This window comes from Triturus cristatus, chromosome 2_1 (genome assembly GCF_964204655.1).
Source record: "Triturus cristatus chromosome 2_1, aTriCri1.1, whole genome shotgun sequence".
NCBI lineage: Eukaryota > Metazoa > Chordata > Amphibia > Caudata > Salamandridae > Triturus > Triturus cristatus.
Window position 1 is genome coordinate 6,094,519 of NC_140581.1, and position 12,748 is coordinate 6,107,266.

Below are 12,748 nucleotides of genomic sequence, written 5' to 3' on the forward strand. Positions count from 1 at the left end.
TGGGAGCATAGACCTGGGAGAACAGAACAGGGAGCTGGTAAATCAGAGCTGGGAGCATGGACCTGAGAGAACAGAGCACAGTTCTGGTAAAGCAGTGCTTGGAGCCCGGACCTGGGAGAACAAAATACACAGCTGGTAAAGCAGAGCTGGGAGCATGGACCTAAGAGAATAGAACAGAGAGCTGGTAAATCAGAGCTGGGAGCTTGGACCTGGGAGAACAGAACAGGGAGCTGGTAAAGCAGAGCTGGGAGCATGGACCTGGGAGAACAGAACAGGGAGCTGGAAAATCAGAGCTAGGAGCATCGACCTGCGAGAACAGGACAGGGAGCTGGTAAAGCAGAGCTGGGAGCATAGACCTGGGAAAACAGAACACAGTGCTGGTAAAGCAGTAATTGGAGCCCGCACCTGGGAGAACAGAACACACAGCAGGTAAAGCAGAGCTGGGAGCATGGACCTTGGAGAACAGAACAGGGAGCTGGTAAAGCAGAGTTGGGAAAATGAACGTGAAAGAACAGAGCACAGAGCTGGTAAAGCGGAGCGGGGAGCATGGACCTGGGAGAACAGAACACAGAGCTGGTAAAGCAGTGCTTGGAGCCCGGACCTAGGAGAACAGAACACAGAGATGGTAAAGGAGAGCTGGGAGCATGGACCTGGGAGAACAGAACACACAGCTGGTAAAGCACTGCTTGGAGCCCAGACCTGGGAGCACAGAACAGGGGGCTGGTAAAGCAGAGCTGGGAGCATGGACCAGGGAGGGGAGAGCACAGAGCTGGTAAAGCAGAGCTGGGAGCATGGGCCTGGGAGAGGAGAGCACAGAGCTGGTAAAGCAGAGCTGGGAGCATGGACGTGAAAGAACAGAGCACAGAGCTGGTAAAGTGGAGCTGGGAGCTTGGACCTGAGAAAACTGAGGACAGAGCTGGTAAAGCAGTGCTTGGAGCCCGGACTTGGGAAAACAGAACACAGAGCTGGTAAAGCAGAGCTGGGAGCATGGACCTGGGAGCACAGAACACACAGCTGGTAAAGCAGTGCTTGGAGCCCGGACCTGGGAGCACAGGAGAGGGAGCTGGTAAAGCAGAGCTGGGAGCATGGACCTAGGTGAACAGAACAGGGAGCTGGTAAAGCAGAGCTGGGAGCATGGATCTAGGAGAACAGAACAAGGAGCTGCTAAAGCAGAGCTGGGAGCATGGACCTAGGAGAATAGAACACACAGCTGGTAATGCAGAGCTGGGAGCATGGACCAGTGAGAGGAGAGCACAGAGCTGGTAAAGCAGAGCTGGGAGCATGGGCCTGGGAGAGGAGAGCACAGAGCTGGTAAAGCAGAGCTGGGAGCATGGGCCTGGGAGAGGAGAGCACATAGCTGGTAGAGCTGGGAGCATGGACCTAGGGGAACAGATCATAGAGCTGGTGAAGCAGAGCTGGAAGCATGGATCCAGGAGAATAGAACAGAGAGCTGGTAAAGCAGAGCTGGGAGAATGGACCTGGGAGAACAGAACAGGGAGCTGGTAAAGCAGAGCGCGGCGCATGAACCTGGGAGAACAAAAAACATATCTGGTAAAGCAGAGCTGGGAGCATGAACCTGGGAGAACAGAACAGGGAGCTGAAAAAGCAGAGCTGGGAGCATGGACGTGGGAGAACAGAACAGGGAGCTGGAAAAGCAGAGCTGGGAGCATGGACCTAGGAGAATAGAACAGAGAGCTGGTAAAGCAGAGCTGGGAGAATAGACCTGGGAGAACAGGACAGGGAGCTGATAAAGCAGAGCGGGCGCATGAACCTGGGAGAACAGAACGGGGAGCTGGTAAAGCAGAGCTGGGAGCATGGATCTGGGAGAACAGAACGCAGAGCTGGTAAAGCAGAGCTGGAAGCATTTATCTTGGGGAAAAGAACACAGAGCTGCTAAAGCAGAGCTGGGAGCATGGACCCGAGAGAACAGAACGGGGAGCTGGTAAAGCAGAGCTGGGAGCATGGATCTGGGAGAACAGAAAACATATCTGGTAAAGCAGAGCTGGGAGCATGGACCTGGAGAACAGAACACAGAGCTGGTAAAGCAGAGCTGGAAGCATTTATCTTGGGGAAAAGAACACAGAGCTGCTAAAGCAGAGCTGGGAGCATGGACCTGAGAGAACAGAACGGGGAGCTGGTAAAGCAGAGCTGGGAGCATGGATCTGGGAGAACAGAACGCATATCTGGTAAAGAAGAGCTGGGAGCATGGACCTGGAGAACAGAGCACAGTTCTGGTAAAGCAGTGCTTGGAGCCCGGACCTGGGAGAACAAAATACACAGCTGGTAAAGCAGAGCTGGGAGCATGGACCTAAGAGAATAGAACAGAGAGCTGGTAAAGCAGAGCTGGGAGCATGGACCTGGGAGAACAGAACAGGGAGCTGGAAAATCAGAGCTAGGAGCATCAACCTGCGAGAACAGGACAGGGAGCTGGTAAAGCAGAGCTGGGAGCATAGACCTGGGAAACAGAACACAGTGCTGGTAAAGCAGTAATTGGAGCCCGCACCTGGGAGAACAGAACACACAGCAGGTAAAGCAGAGCTGGGAGCATGGACCTTGGAGAACAGAACAGGGAGCTGGTAAAGCAGAGTTGGGAAAATGAACGTGAAAGAACAGAGCACAGAGCTGGTAAAGCGGAGCTGGGAGCATGGACCTGGGAGAACAGAACACAGAGCTGGTAAAGCTGTGCTTGGAGCCCGGACCTAGGAGAACAGAACACAGAGCTGGTAAAGGAGAGCTGGGAGCATGGACCTGGGAGAACAGAACACACAGCTGGTAAAGCACTGCTTGGAGCCCAGACCTGGGAGCACAGAACAGGTGTTTGGTAAAGCAGAGCTGGGAGCATGAACCTAGGAGAATAGATAACACAGCTGGTAATGCAGAGCTGGGAGCATGGACCAGGGAGAGGAGAGCACAGAGCTGGTAAAGCAGAGCTGGGAGCATGGGCCTGGGAGAGGAGAGCACAGAGCTGGTAAAGCAGAGCTGGGAGCATGGACGTGAAAGAACAGAGCACAGAGCTGATAAAGTGGAGCTGGGAGCTTGGACCTGAGAAAACTGAGCACAGAGCTGGTAAATCAGTGCTTGGAGCCCGGACTTGGGAAAACAGAACACAGAGCTGGTAAAGCAGAGCTGGGAGCATGGACCTGGGAGAACAGAACACACAGCTGGTAAAGCAGTGCTTGGAGCCCGGACCTGGGAGCACAGGAGAGGGAGCTGGTAAAGCAGAGCTGGGAGCATGGACCTAGGTGAACAGAACAGGGAGCTGGTAAAGCAGAGCTGGAATCATGGACCTAGGAGAACAGAACAGGGAGCTGGTAAAGCAGAGCTGGGAGCATGGATCTAGGAGAACAGAACAAGGAGCTGGTAAAGTAGAGCTGGGAGCATGGACCTAGGTGAACAGAACAGGGAGCTGGTAAAGCAGAGCTGGAAGCATGGACCTAGGAGAACAGAACACGGAGCTGGTAAAGCAGAGCTGGGAGCATGGATCTAGGAGAACAGAACAAGGAGCTGGTAAAGCAGAGCTGGGAGCATGGACGTGAAAGAAAAGAGCACAGAGCTGGTAAAGCGGAGTTGGGAGCATGGACCTGGGAGAACAGAACAGGGAGCTGGAAAAGCAGAGCTGGGAGCATGGACCTAGGAGAATAGAACACACAGCTGGTAATGCAGAGCTGGGAGCATGGACCAGGGAGAGGAGAGCACAGAGCTGGTAAAGCAGAGCTGGGAGCATGGGCCTGGGAGAGGAGAGGACAGAGGTGGTAAAGCAGAGCTGGGAGCATGGGCCTGGGAGAGGAGAGCACAGAGCTGGTAAAGCTGGGAGCATGGACCTAGGGGAACAGACCATAGAGCTGGTGAACCAGAGCTGGAAGCATGGATCCAGGAGAATAGAACAGAGAGCTGGTAAAGCAGAGCTGGGAGAATGGACCTGGGATAACAGAACAGGGAGCTGGTAAAGCAGAGTGGGGCGCATGAACCTGGGAGAACAGAACACAGAGCTGGTAAAGCAGAGCTGGGAGCATGGACGTGGGAGAACAGAACAGGGAGCTGGAAAAGCAGAGCTGGGAGCATGGACCTGGGAGAACAGAACACAGAGCTGCTAAAGCAGAGCTGAGTGCATGGACCTGAGAGAACAGAACACATATCTGGTAAAGAAGAGCTGGGAGCATGGACCTGGAGAACAGAGCTCACAGCTGGTAAAGCAGAGCTGGGAGCATTTATCTTGGAGAACAGGACAGGGAGCTGCTAAAGCAGAGCTGGGATAATGGACTTGGGTGAACAGAGCATAGAGCTGGTAAAGCAGAGCTGGGAGCATAGACCTGGGAGAACAGAACAGGGAGCTGGTAAATCAGAGCTGGGAACATGGACCTGAGAGAACAGAGCACAGTCCTGGTAAAGCAGTGCTTGGAGCCCGGACCTGGGAGAACAAAACACACAGCTGGTAGAGCATGGGAGGATGGACCTGGGAGAACAGAACAGGGAGCTGGAAAAGCAGAGCTGGGAGCATGGACCTGGGAGAACAGAACAAGGAGCTGGAAAATCAGAGCTGGGAGCATGGACCTGGGGGAACAGGACAGGGAGCTGGTAAAGCAGAGCTGGGAGCATAGACCTGGGAAAACAGAACACACTGCTGGTAAAGCAGTGATTGGAGCCCGGACCTGGGAGAACAGAACACACAGCAGGTAAAGCAGAGCTGGGAGCATGGACCTTGGAGAACAGAACAGGGAGCTGGTAAAGCAGAGTTGGGAAAATGAGCGTGAAAGAACAGAGCACAGAGCTGGTAAAGCGGAGCTGGGAGCATGGACCTGGGAGAACAGAACACAGAGCTGGTAAAGCAGTGCTTGGAGCCCGGACCTAGGAGAACAGAACACAGAGCTGGTAAAGGAGAGCTGGGAGCATGGACCTTGGAGAACAGAACAGGGAGCTGGTAAAGCAGAGTTGGGAAAATGAACGTGAAAGAACAGAGCACAGAGCTGGTAAAGCGGAGCTGGGAGCATGGACCTGGGAGAACAGAACACAGAGCTGGTAAAGCAGTGCTTGGAGCCCGGACCTAGGAGAACAGAACACAGAGCTGGTAAAGGAGAGCTGGGAGCATGGACCTGGGAGAAGGGAACACACAGCTGGTAAAGCACTGCTTGGAGCCCAGACCTGGGAGCACAGAACAGGTGGCTGGTAAAGCAGAGCTGGGAGCATGAACCTAGGAGAATAAAAAACACAGCTGGTAATGCAGAGCTGGGAGCATGGACCAGGGAGAGGAGAGCACAGAGCTGGTAAAGCAGAGCTGGGAGCATGGGCCTGGGAGAGGAGAGCACAGAGCTGGTAAAGCAGAGCTGGGAGCATGGACGTGAAAGAACAGAGCACAGAGCTGATAAAGTGGAGCTGGGAGCTTGGACCTGAGAAAACTGAGGACAGAGCTGGTAAAGAAGTGCTTGGAGCCCGGACTTGGGAAAACAGAACACAGAGCTGGTAAAGCAGAGCTGGGAGCATGGACCTGGGAGAACAGAACACACAGCTGGTAAAGCAGTGCTTGGAGCCCAGACCTGGGAGCACAGGAGAGGGAGCTGGTAAAGCAGAGCTGGGAGCATGGACCTAGGTGAACAGAACAGGGAGCTGGTAAAGCAGAGCTGGAAGCATGGACCTAGGAGAACAGAACAGGGAGCTGGTAAAGCAGAGCTGGGAGCATGGATCTAGGAGAACAGAACAAGGAGCTGGTAAAGCAGAGCTGGGAGCATGGACCTAGGAGAACAGAACAGGGAGCTGGTAAAGCAGAGCTGGGAGCATGGATCTAGGAGAACAGAACAAGGAGCTGGTAAAGCAGAGCTGGGAGCATGGACGTGAAAGAAAAGAGCACAGAGCTGGTAAAGCGGAGTTGGGAGCATGGACCTGGGAGAACAGAACAGGGAGCTGGAAAAGCAGAGCTGGGAGCATGGACCTAGGAGAATAGAACACACAGCTGGTAATGGAGAGCTGGGAGCATGGACCAGTGAGAGGAGAGCACAGAGCTGGTAAAGCAGAGCTGGGAGCATGGGCCTGGGAGAGGAGAGCACAGAGCTGGTAAAGCAGAGCTGGGAGCATGGGCCTGGGAGAGGAGAGCACAGAGCTGGTAAAGCTGGGAGCATGGACCTAGGGGAACAGATCATAGAGCTGGTAAAGCGGAGTTGGGAGCATGGACCTGGGAGAACAGAACAGGGAGCTGGAAAAGCAGAGCTGGGAGCATGGATCCAGGAGAATAGAACAGAGAGCTGGTAAAGCAGAGCTGGGAGAATGGACCTGGGAGAACAGAACAGGGAGCTGGTAAAGCAGAGCACGGCACATGAACCTGGGAGAACAGAAAACATATCTGGTAAAGCAGAGCTGGGAGCATGGACCTGGAGAACAGAACACAGAGCTGGTAAAGCAGATCTGGGAGCATTTATCTTGGAGAAAAGAACGGGGAGCTGCTAAAGCAGAGCTGGGAGCATGGACCTGAGAGAAGAGAACGGGGAGCTGGAAAAGCAGAGCTGGGAGCATGGACCTGGGAGAACAGAACACATATCTGGTAAAGAAGAGTTGGGAGCATGGACCTGGAGAACAGAGCTCACAGCTGGTAAAGCAGAGCTGGGAGCATTTATCTTGGAGAACAGGACAGGGAGCTGCTAAAGCAGAGCTGGGATAATGGACTTGGGTGAACAGAGCATAGAGCTGGTAAAGCAGAGCTGGGAGCATGGACGTGGGAGAACAGAACAGGGAGCTGGAAAAGCAGAGCTGGGAGCATGGACCTGAGAGAACAGAACGGGGAGCTGGAAAAGCAGAGCTGGGAGCATGGACCTGGGAGAACAGAACACATATCTGGTAAAGAAGAGTTGGGAGCATGGACCTGGAGAACAGAGCTCACAGCTGGTAAAGCAGAGCTGGGAGCATTTATCTTGGAGAACAGGACAGGGAGCTGCTAAAGCAGAGCTGGGATAATGGACTTGGGTGAACAGATCAAAGAGCTGGTAAAGCAGAGCTGGGAGCATGGACGTGGGAGAACAGAACACAGAGCTGCTAAAGCAGAGCTGAGAGCATGGACCTGAGAGAACAGAACACATATCTGGTAAAGAAGAGCTGGGAGCATGGACCTGGAGAACAGAGCTCACAGCTGGTAAAGCAGAGCTGGGAGCATTTATCTTGGAGAACAGGACAGGGAGCTGCTAAAGCAGAGCTGGGATAATGGACTTGGGTGAACAGAGCATAGAGCTGGTAAAGCAGAGCTGGGAGCATAGACCTGGGAGAACAGAACAGGGAGCTGGTAAATCAGAGCTGGGAACATGGACCTGAGAGAACAGAGCACAGTTCTGGTAAAGCAGTGCTTGGAGCCCGGACCTGGGAGAACAAAACACACAGCTGGTAAAGCATGGGAGGATGGACCTGGGAGAACAGAACAGGGAGCTGGAAAAGCAGAGCTGGGAGCATGGACCTGGGAGAACAGAACAGGGAGCTGGAAAATCAGAGCTGGGAGCATGGACCTGGGGGAACAGGACAGGGATCTGGTAAAGCAGAGCTGGGAGCATAGACCTGGGAAAACAGAACACACTGCTGGTAAAGCAGTGATTGGAGCCCGGACCTGGGAGAACACAACACACAGCAGGTAAAACAGAGCTGGGAGCATGGACCTTGGAGAACAGAACAGGAAGCTGGTAAATCAGAGCTGGGAGCATGGACGTGAAAGAACAGAGCACAGAGCTGGTAAAGCAGAGCTGGGAGCATGAACCTGGGAGAACAGAACACAGAGCTGGTAAAACAGTGCTTGGAGCCCGGACCTGGGAGAACAGAACACAGAGCTGGTAAAGGAGAGCAGCGAGCATGGACCTGGGAGAACAGAACACACAGCTGGTAAAGCAGTGCTTGGAGCCCGTACCTGGGAGCACAGAAGAGGGAGCTGGTAAAGCAGAGCTGGGAACATGGACCTATGAGAACAGAACAGGGAGCTGGTAAAGCAGAGCTGGAAGCATGGACCTGAGCACAGAGCTGGTGAAGCAGGGCAGGGTGCATGGACCTGAGAGAACAGAACACATATCTGGTAAAGAAGAGCTGGGAGTATGGACCTGGAGAACAGAGTTCACAGCTGGTAAGCATTTATCTTGGAGAACAGGACAGGGAGCTGCTAAAGCAGAGCTGGGATAATGGACTTGGGTGAACAGAGCATAGAGCTGGTAAAGCAGAGCTGGGAGCATAGACCTGGGAGAACAGAACAGGGAGCTGGTAAATCAGAGCTGGGAACATGGACCTGAGAGAACAGAGCACAGTTCTGGTAAAGCAGTGTTTGGAGCCCGGACCTGGGAGAACAAAACACACAGCTGGTAAAGCAGAGCTGGGAGCATGGACCTGGGAGAACAGAACAGGGAGCTGGAAAAGCAGAGCTGGGAGCATGGACCTGGGAGAACAGAACAGGGAGCTGGAAAATCAGAGCTGGGAGCATGGACCTGGGAGAACAGGACAGGGAGCTGGTAAAGCAGAGCTGGGAGCATTGACCTGGGAGAACAGAACACACAGCTGGTAAAGCAGTGCTTGGAGCATGGACGTGAAAGAACATAGCACAGAGCTGGTAAAGCGGAGCTGGGAGCATGGACCTGGGAGAACAGAACAGGGAGCTGGAAAAGCAGAGCTGGGAGCATGGACCTGGGAGAACAGAACAGGGAGCTGGAAAATCAGAGCTGGGAGCATGGACCTGGGAGAACAGGACAAGGAGCTGGTAAAGCAGAGCTGGGAGCATAGACCTGGGAGAACAGAACAGGGAGCTGGTAAAGCAGAGCTGGGAGCATGGACGTGAAAGAACAGAGCACAGAGCTGGTAAAGCGGAGCTGGGAGCATGGACCTGGGAGAACAGAACACAGAGCTGGTAAAGCAGTGCTTGGAGCCCGGACCTGGGAGAACAGAACACAGAGCTGGTAAAGGAGAGCTGGGAGCATGGACCTGGGAGAACAGAACACACAGCTGGTAAAGTAGTGCTTGGAGCCCGGACCTGGGAGCACAGAAGAGGGAGCTGGTAAAGCAGAGGTCGGAGCATGGACCTAGGAGAACAGAACAGGGAGCTGGTAAAGCAGAGCTGGAAGCATGGACCTAGGAGAACAGAACAGTGAGCTGATAAAGCAGAGCTGGGAGCATGGACCTAGGAGAACAGAACAGGGAGCTGGTAAAGCAGAGCTGGGAGCATGGACGTGAAAGAAAAGAGCACAGAGCTGGTAAAGCGGAGCTGGGAGCATGGACCTGAGAGAACTGAGCACAGAGCTGGTAAAGCAGTGCTTGGAGCCCGGACCTGGGAGCACAGGAGAGGGAGCTGGTAAAGCAGAGCTGGGAGCATGGACCTAGGTGAACAGAACAGGGAGCTGGTAAAGCAGAGCTGGAAGCATGGACCTAGGAGAACAGAACAGGGAGCTGGTAAAGCAGAGCTGGGAGCATGGATCTAGGAGAACAGAACAAGGAGCTGGTAAAGCAGAGCTGGGAGCATGGACGTGAAAGAAAAGAGCACAGAGCTGGTAAAGCGGAGTTGGGAGCATGGACCTGGGAGAACAGAACAGGGAGCTGGAAAAGCAGAGCTGGGAGCATGGACCTAGGAGAATAGAACACACAGCTGGTAATGGAGAGCTGGGAGCATGGACCAGTGAGAGGAGAGCACAGAGCTGGTAAAGCAGAGCTGGGAGCATGGGCCTGGGAGAGGAGAGCACAGAGCTGGTAAAGCAGAGCTGGGAACATGGGCCTGGGAGAGGAGAGCACAGAGCTGGTAAAGCTGGGAGCATGGACCTAGGGGAACAGACCATAGAGCTGGTGAAGCAGAGCTGGAAGCATGGATCCAGGAGAATAGAACAGAGAGCTGGTAAAGCAGAGCTGGGAGAATGGACCTGGGAGAACAGAACAGGGAGCTGGTAAAGCAGAGCGCGGCGCATGAACCTGGGAGAACAGAAAACATATCTGGTAAAGCAGAGCTGGGAGCATGGACCTGGAGAACAGAACACAGAGCTGGTAAAGCAGATCTGGGAGCATTTATCTTGGAGAAAAGAACGGGGAGCTGCTAAAGCAGAGCTGGGAGCATGGACCTGAGAGAACAGAACGGGGAGCTGGAAAAGCAGAGCTGGGAGCATGGACCTGGGAGAACAGAACACATATCTGGTAAAGAAGAGTTGGGAGCATGGACCTGGAGAACAGAGCTCACAGCTGGTAAATCAGAGCTGGGAGCATTTATCGTGGAGAACAGGACAGGGAGCTGCTAAAGCAGAGCTGGGATAATGGACTTGGGTGAACAGAGCATAGTGCTGGTAAAGCAGAGCTGGGCGCATAGACCTGGGAGAACAGAACAGGGAGCTGGTAAATCAGAGCTGGGAACATGGATCTGAGAGAACAGAGCACAGGTCTGGTAAATCAGTGCTTGGAGCCCGGACCTGGGAGAACAAAACACACAGCTGGTAAAGCATGGGAGGATGGACCTGGGAGAACAGAACAGGGAGCTGGAAAAGCAGAGCTGGGAGCATGGACCTGGGAGAACAAAACACACAGCTGGTAAAGCAGAGCTGGGAGCATGGACCTGGGAGAACAGAACAGGGAGCTGGAAAGCAGAGCTGGGAGCATGGACCTAGGAGAATTGAACACACAGCTGGTAATGCAGAGCTGGGAGCAAGGACCAGGGAGAGGAGAGCACAGAGCTGGTAATGCAGAGCTGGGAGCATGGGCCTGGGAGAGCAGAGCACAGAGCTGGTAAAGCAGAGCTGGGAGCATTTATCTTGGAGAACAGGACAGGGAGCTGCTAAAGCAGAGCTGGGATAATGGACTTGGGTGAACAGAGCATAGAGCTGGTAAAGCGGAGCTGGGAGCATGGACCTGGGAGAACAGAACAGGGAGCTGGAAAAGCAGAGCTGGGAGCATGGACCTAGGTGAATAGAACACACAGCTGGTAATGCAGAGCTGGGAGCATGGACCAGGGAGAGGAGAGCACAGAGCTGGTAAAGCAGAGCTGGGAGCATGGGCCTGGGAGAGGAGAGGACAGAGCTGGTAAAGCAGAGCTGGGAGCATGGGCCTGGGAGAGGAGAGAACAGAGCTGGTAAAGCTGGGAGCATGGACCTAGGGGAACAGACCATAGAGCTGGTGAAGCAGAGCTGGAAGCATGGATCCAGGAGAATAGAAGAGAGCTGGTAAAGCAGAGCTGTGAGAATGGACCTGGGAGAACAGAACAGGGAGCTGGTAAAGCAGAGAGGGGCGCATGAACCTGGGAGAACAGAACACAGAGCTGGTAAAGCAGAGCTGGAAGCATTTATCTTGGAGAAAAGAACACAGAGCTGCTAAAGCAGAGCTGGGAGCATGGACCTGAGAGAACAGAACGGGGAGCTGGAAAAGCAGAGCTGGGAGCAATGACCTGGGAGAACAGAACACAGAGCTGCTAAAGCAGAGCTGAGAGCATGGACCTGAGAGAACAGAACACATATCTGGTAAAGAAGAGCTGGGAGCATGGACCTGGAGAACAGAGCTCACAGCTGGTAAAGCAGAGCTGGGAGCATTTATCTTGGAGAACAGGACAGGGAGCTGCTAAAGCAGAGCTGTGATAATGGACTTGGGTGAACAGAGCATAGAGCTGGTAAAGCAGAGCTGGGAGCATAGACCTGGGAGAACAGAACAGGGAGCTGGTAAATCAGAGCTGGGAACATGGACCTGAGAGAACAGAGCACAGTTCTGGTAAAGCAGTGCTTGGAGCCCGGACCTGGGAGAACAAAACACACAGCTGGTAAAGCATGGGAGGATGGACCTGGGAGAACAGAACAGGGAGCTGGAAAAGCAGAGCTGGGAGCATGGACCTGGGAGAACAGAACAAGGAGCTGGAAAATCAGAGCTGGGAGCATGGACCTGGGGGAACAGGACAGGGAGCTGGTAAAGCAGAGCTGGGAGCATAGACCTGGGAAAACAGAACACACTGCTGGTAAAGCAGTGATTGGAGCATGGACCTTGGAGAACAGAACAGGGAGCTGGTAAATCAGAGCTGGGAGCATGGACGTGAAAGAACAGAGCACAGAGCTGGTAAAGCAGAGCTGGGAGCATGAACCTGGGAGAACAGAACACAGAGCTGGTAAAACAGTGCTTGGAGCCCGGACCTGGGAGAACAGAACACAGAGCTGGTAAAGGAGAGCTGCGAGCATGGACCTGGGAGAACAGAACACACAGCTGGTAAAGCAGTGCTTGGAGCCCGTACCTGGGAGCACAGAAGAGGGAGCTGGTAAAGCAGAGCTTGGAACATGGACCTAGGAGAACAGAACAGGGAGCTGGTAAAGCAGAGCTGGAAGCATGGACCTGAGCACAGAGCTGGTGAAGCAGGGCAGGGTGCATGGACCTGAGAGAACAGAACACATATCTGGTAAAGAAGAGCTGGGAGTATGGACCTGGAGAACAGAGTTCACAGCTGGTAAGCATTTATCTTGGAGAACAGGACAGGGAGCTGCTAAAGCAGAGCTGGGATAATGGACTTGGGTGAACAGAGCATAGAGCTGGTAAAGCAGAGCTGGGAGCATAGACCTGGGAGAACAGAACAGGGAGCTGGTAAATCAGAGCTGGGAACATGGACCTGAGAGAACAGAGCACAGTTCTGGTAAAGCAGTGTTTGGAGCCCGGACCTGGGAGAACAAAACACACAGCTGGTAAAGCAGAGCTGGGAGCATGGACCTGGGAGAACAGAACAGGGAGCTGGAAAAGCAGAGCTGGGAGCATGGACCTGGGAGAACAGAACAGGGAGCTGGAAAATCAGAGCTGGGAGCATGGA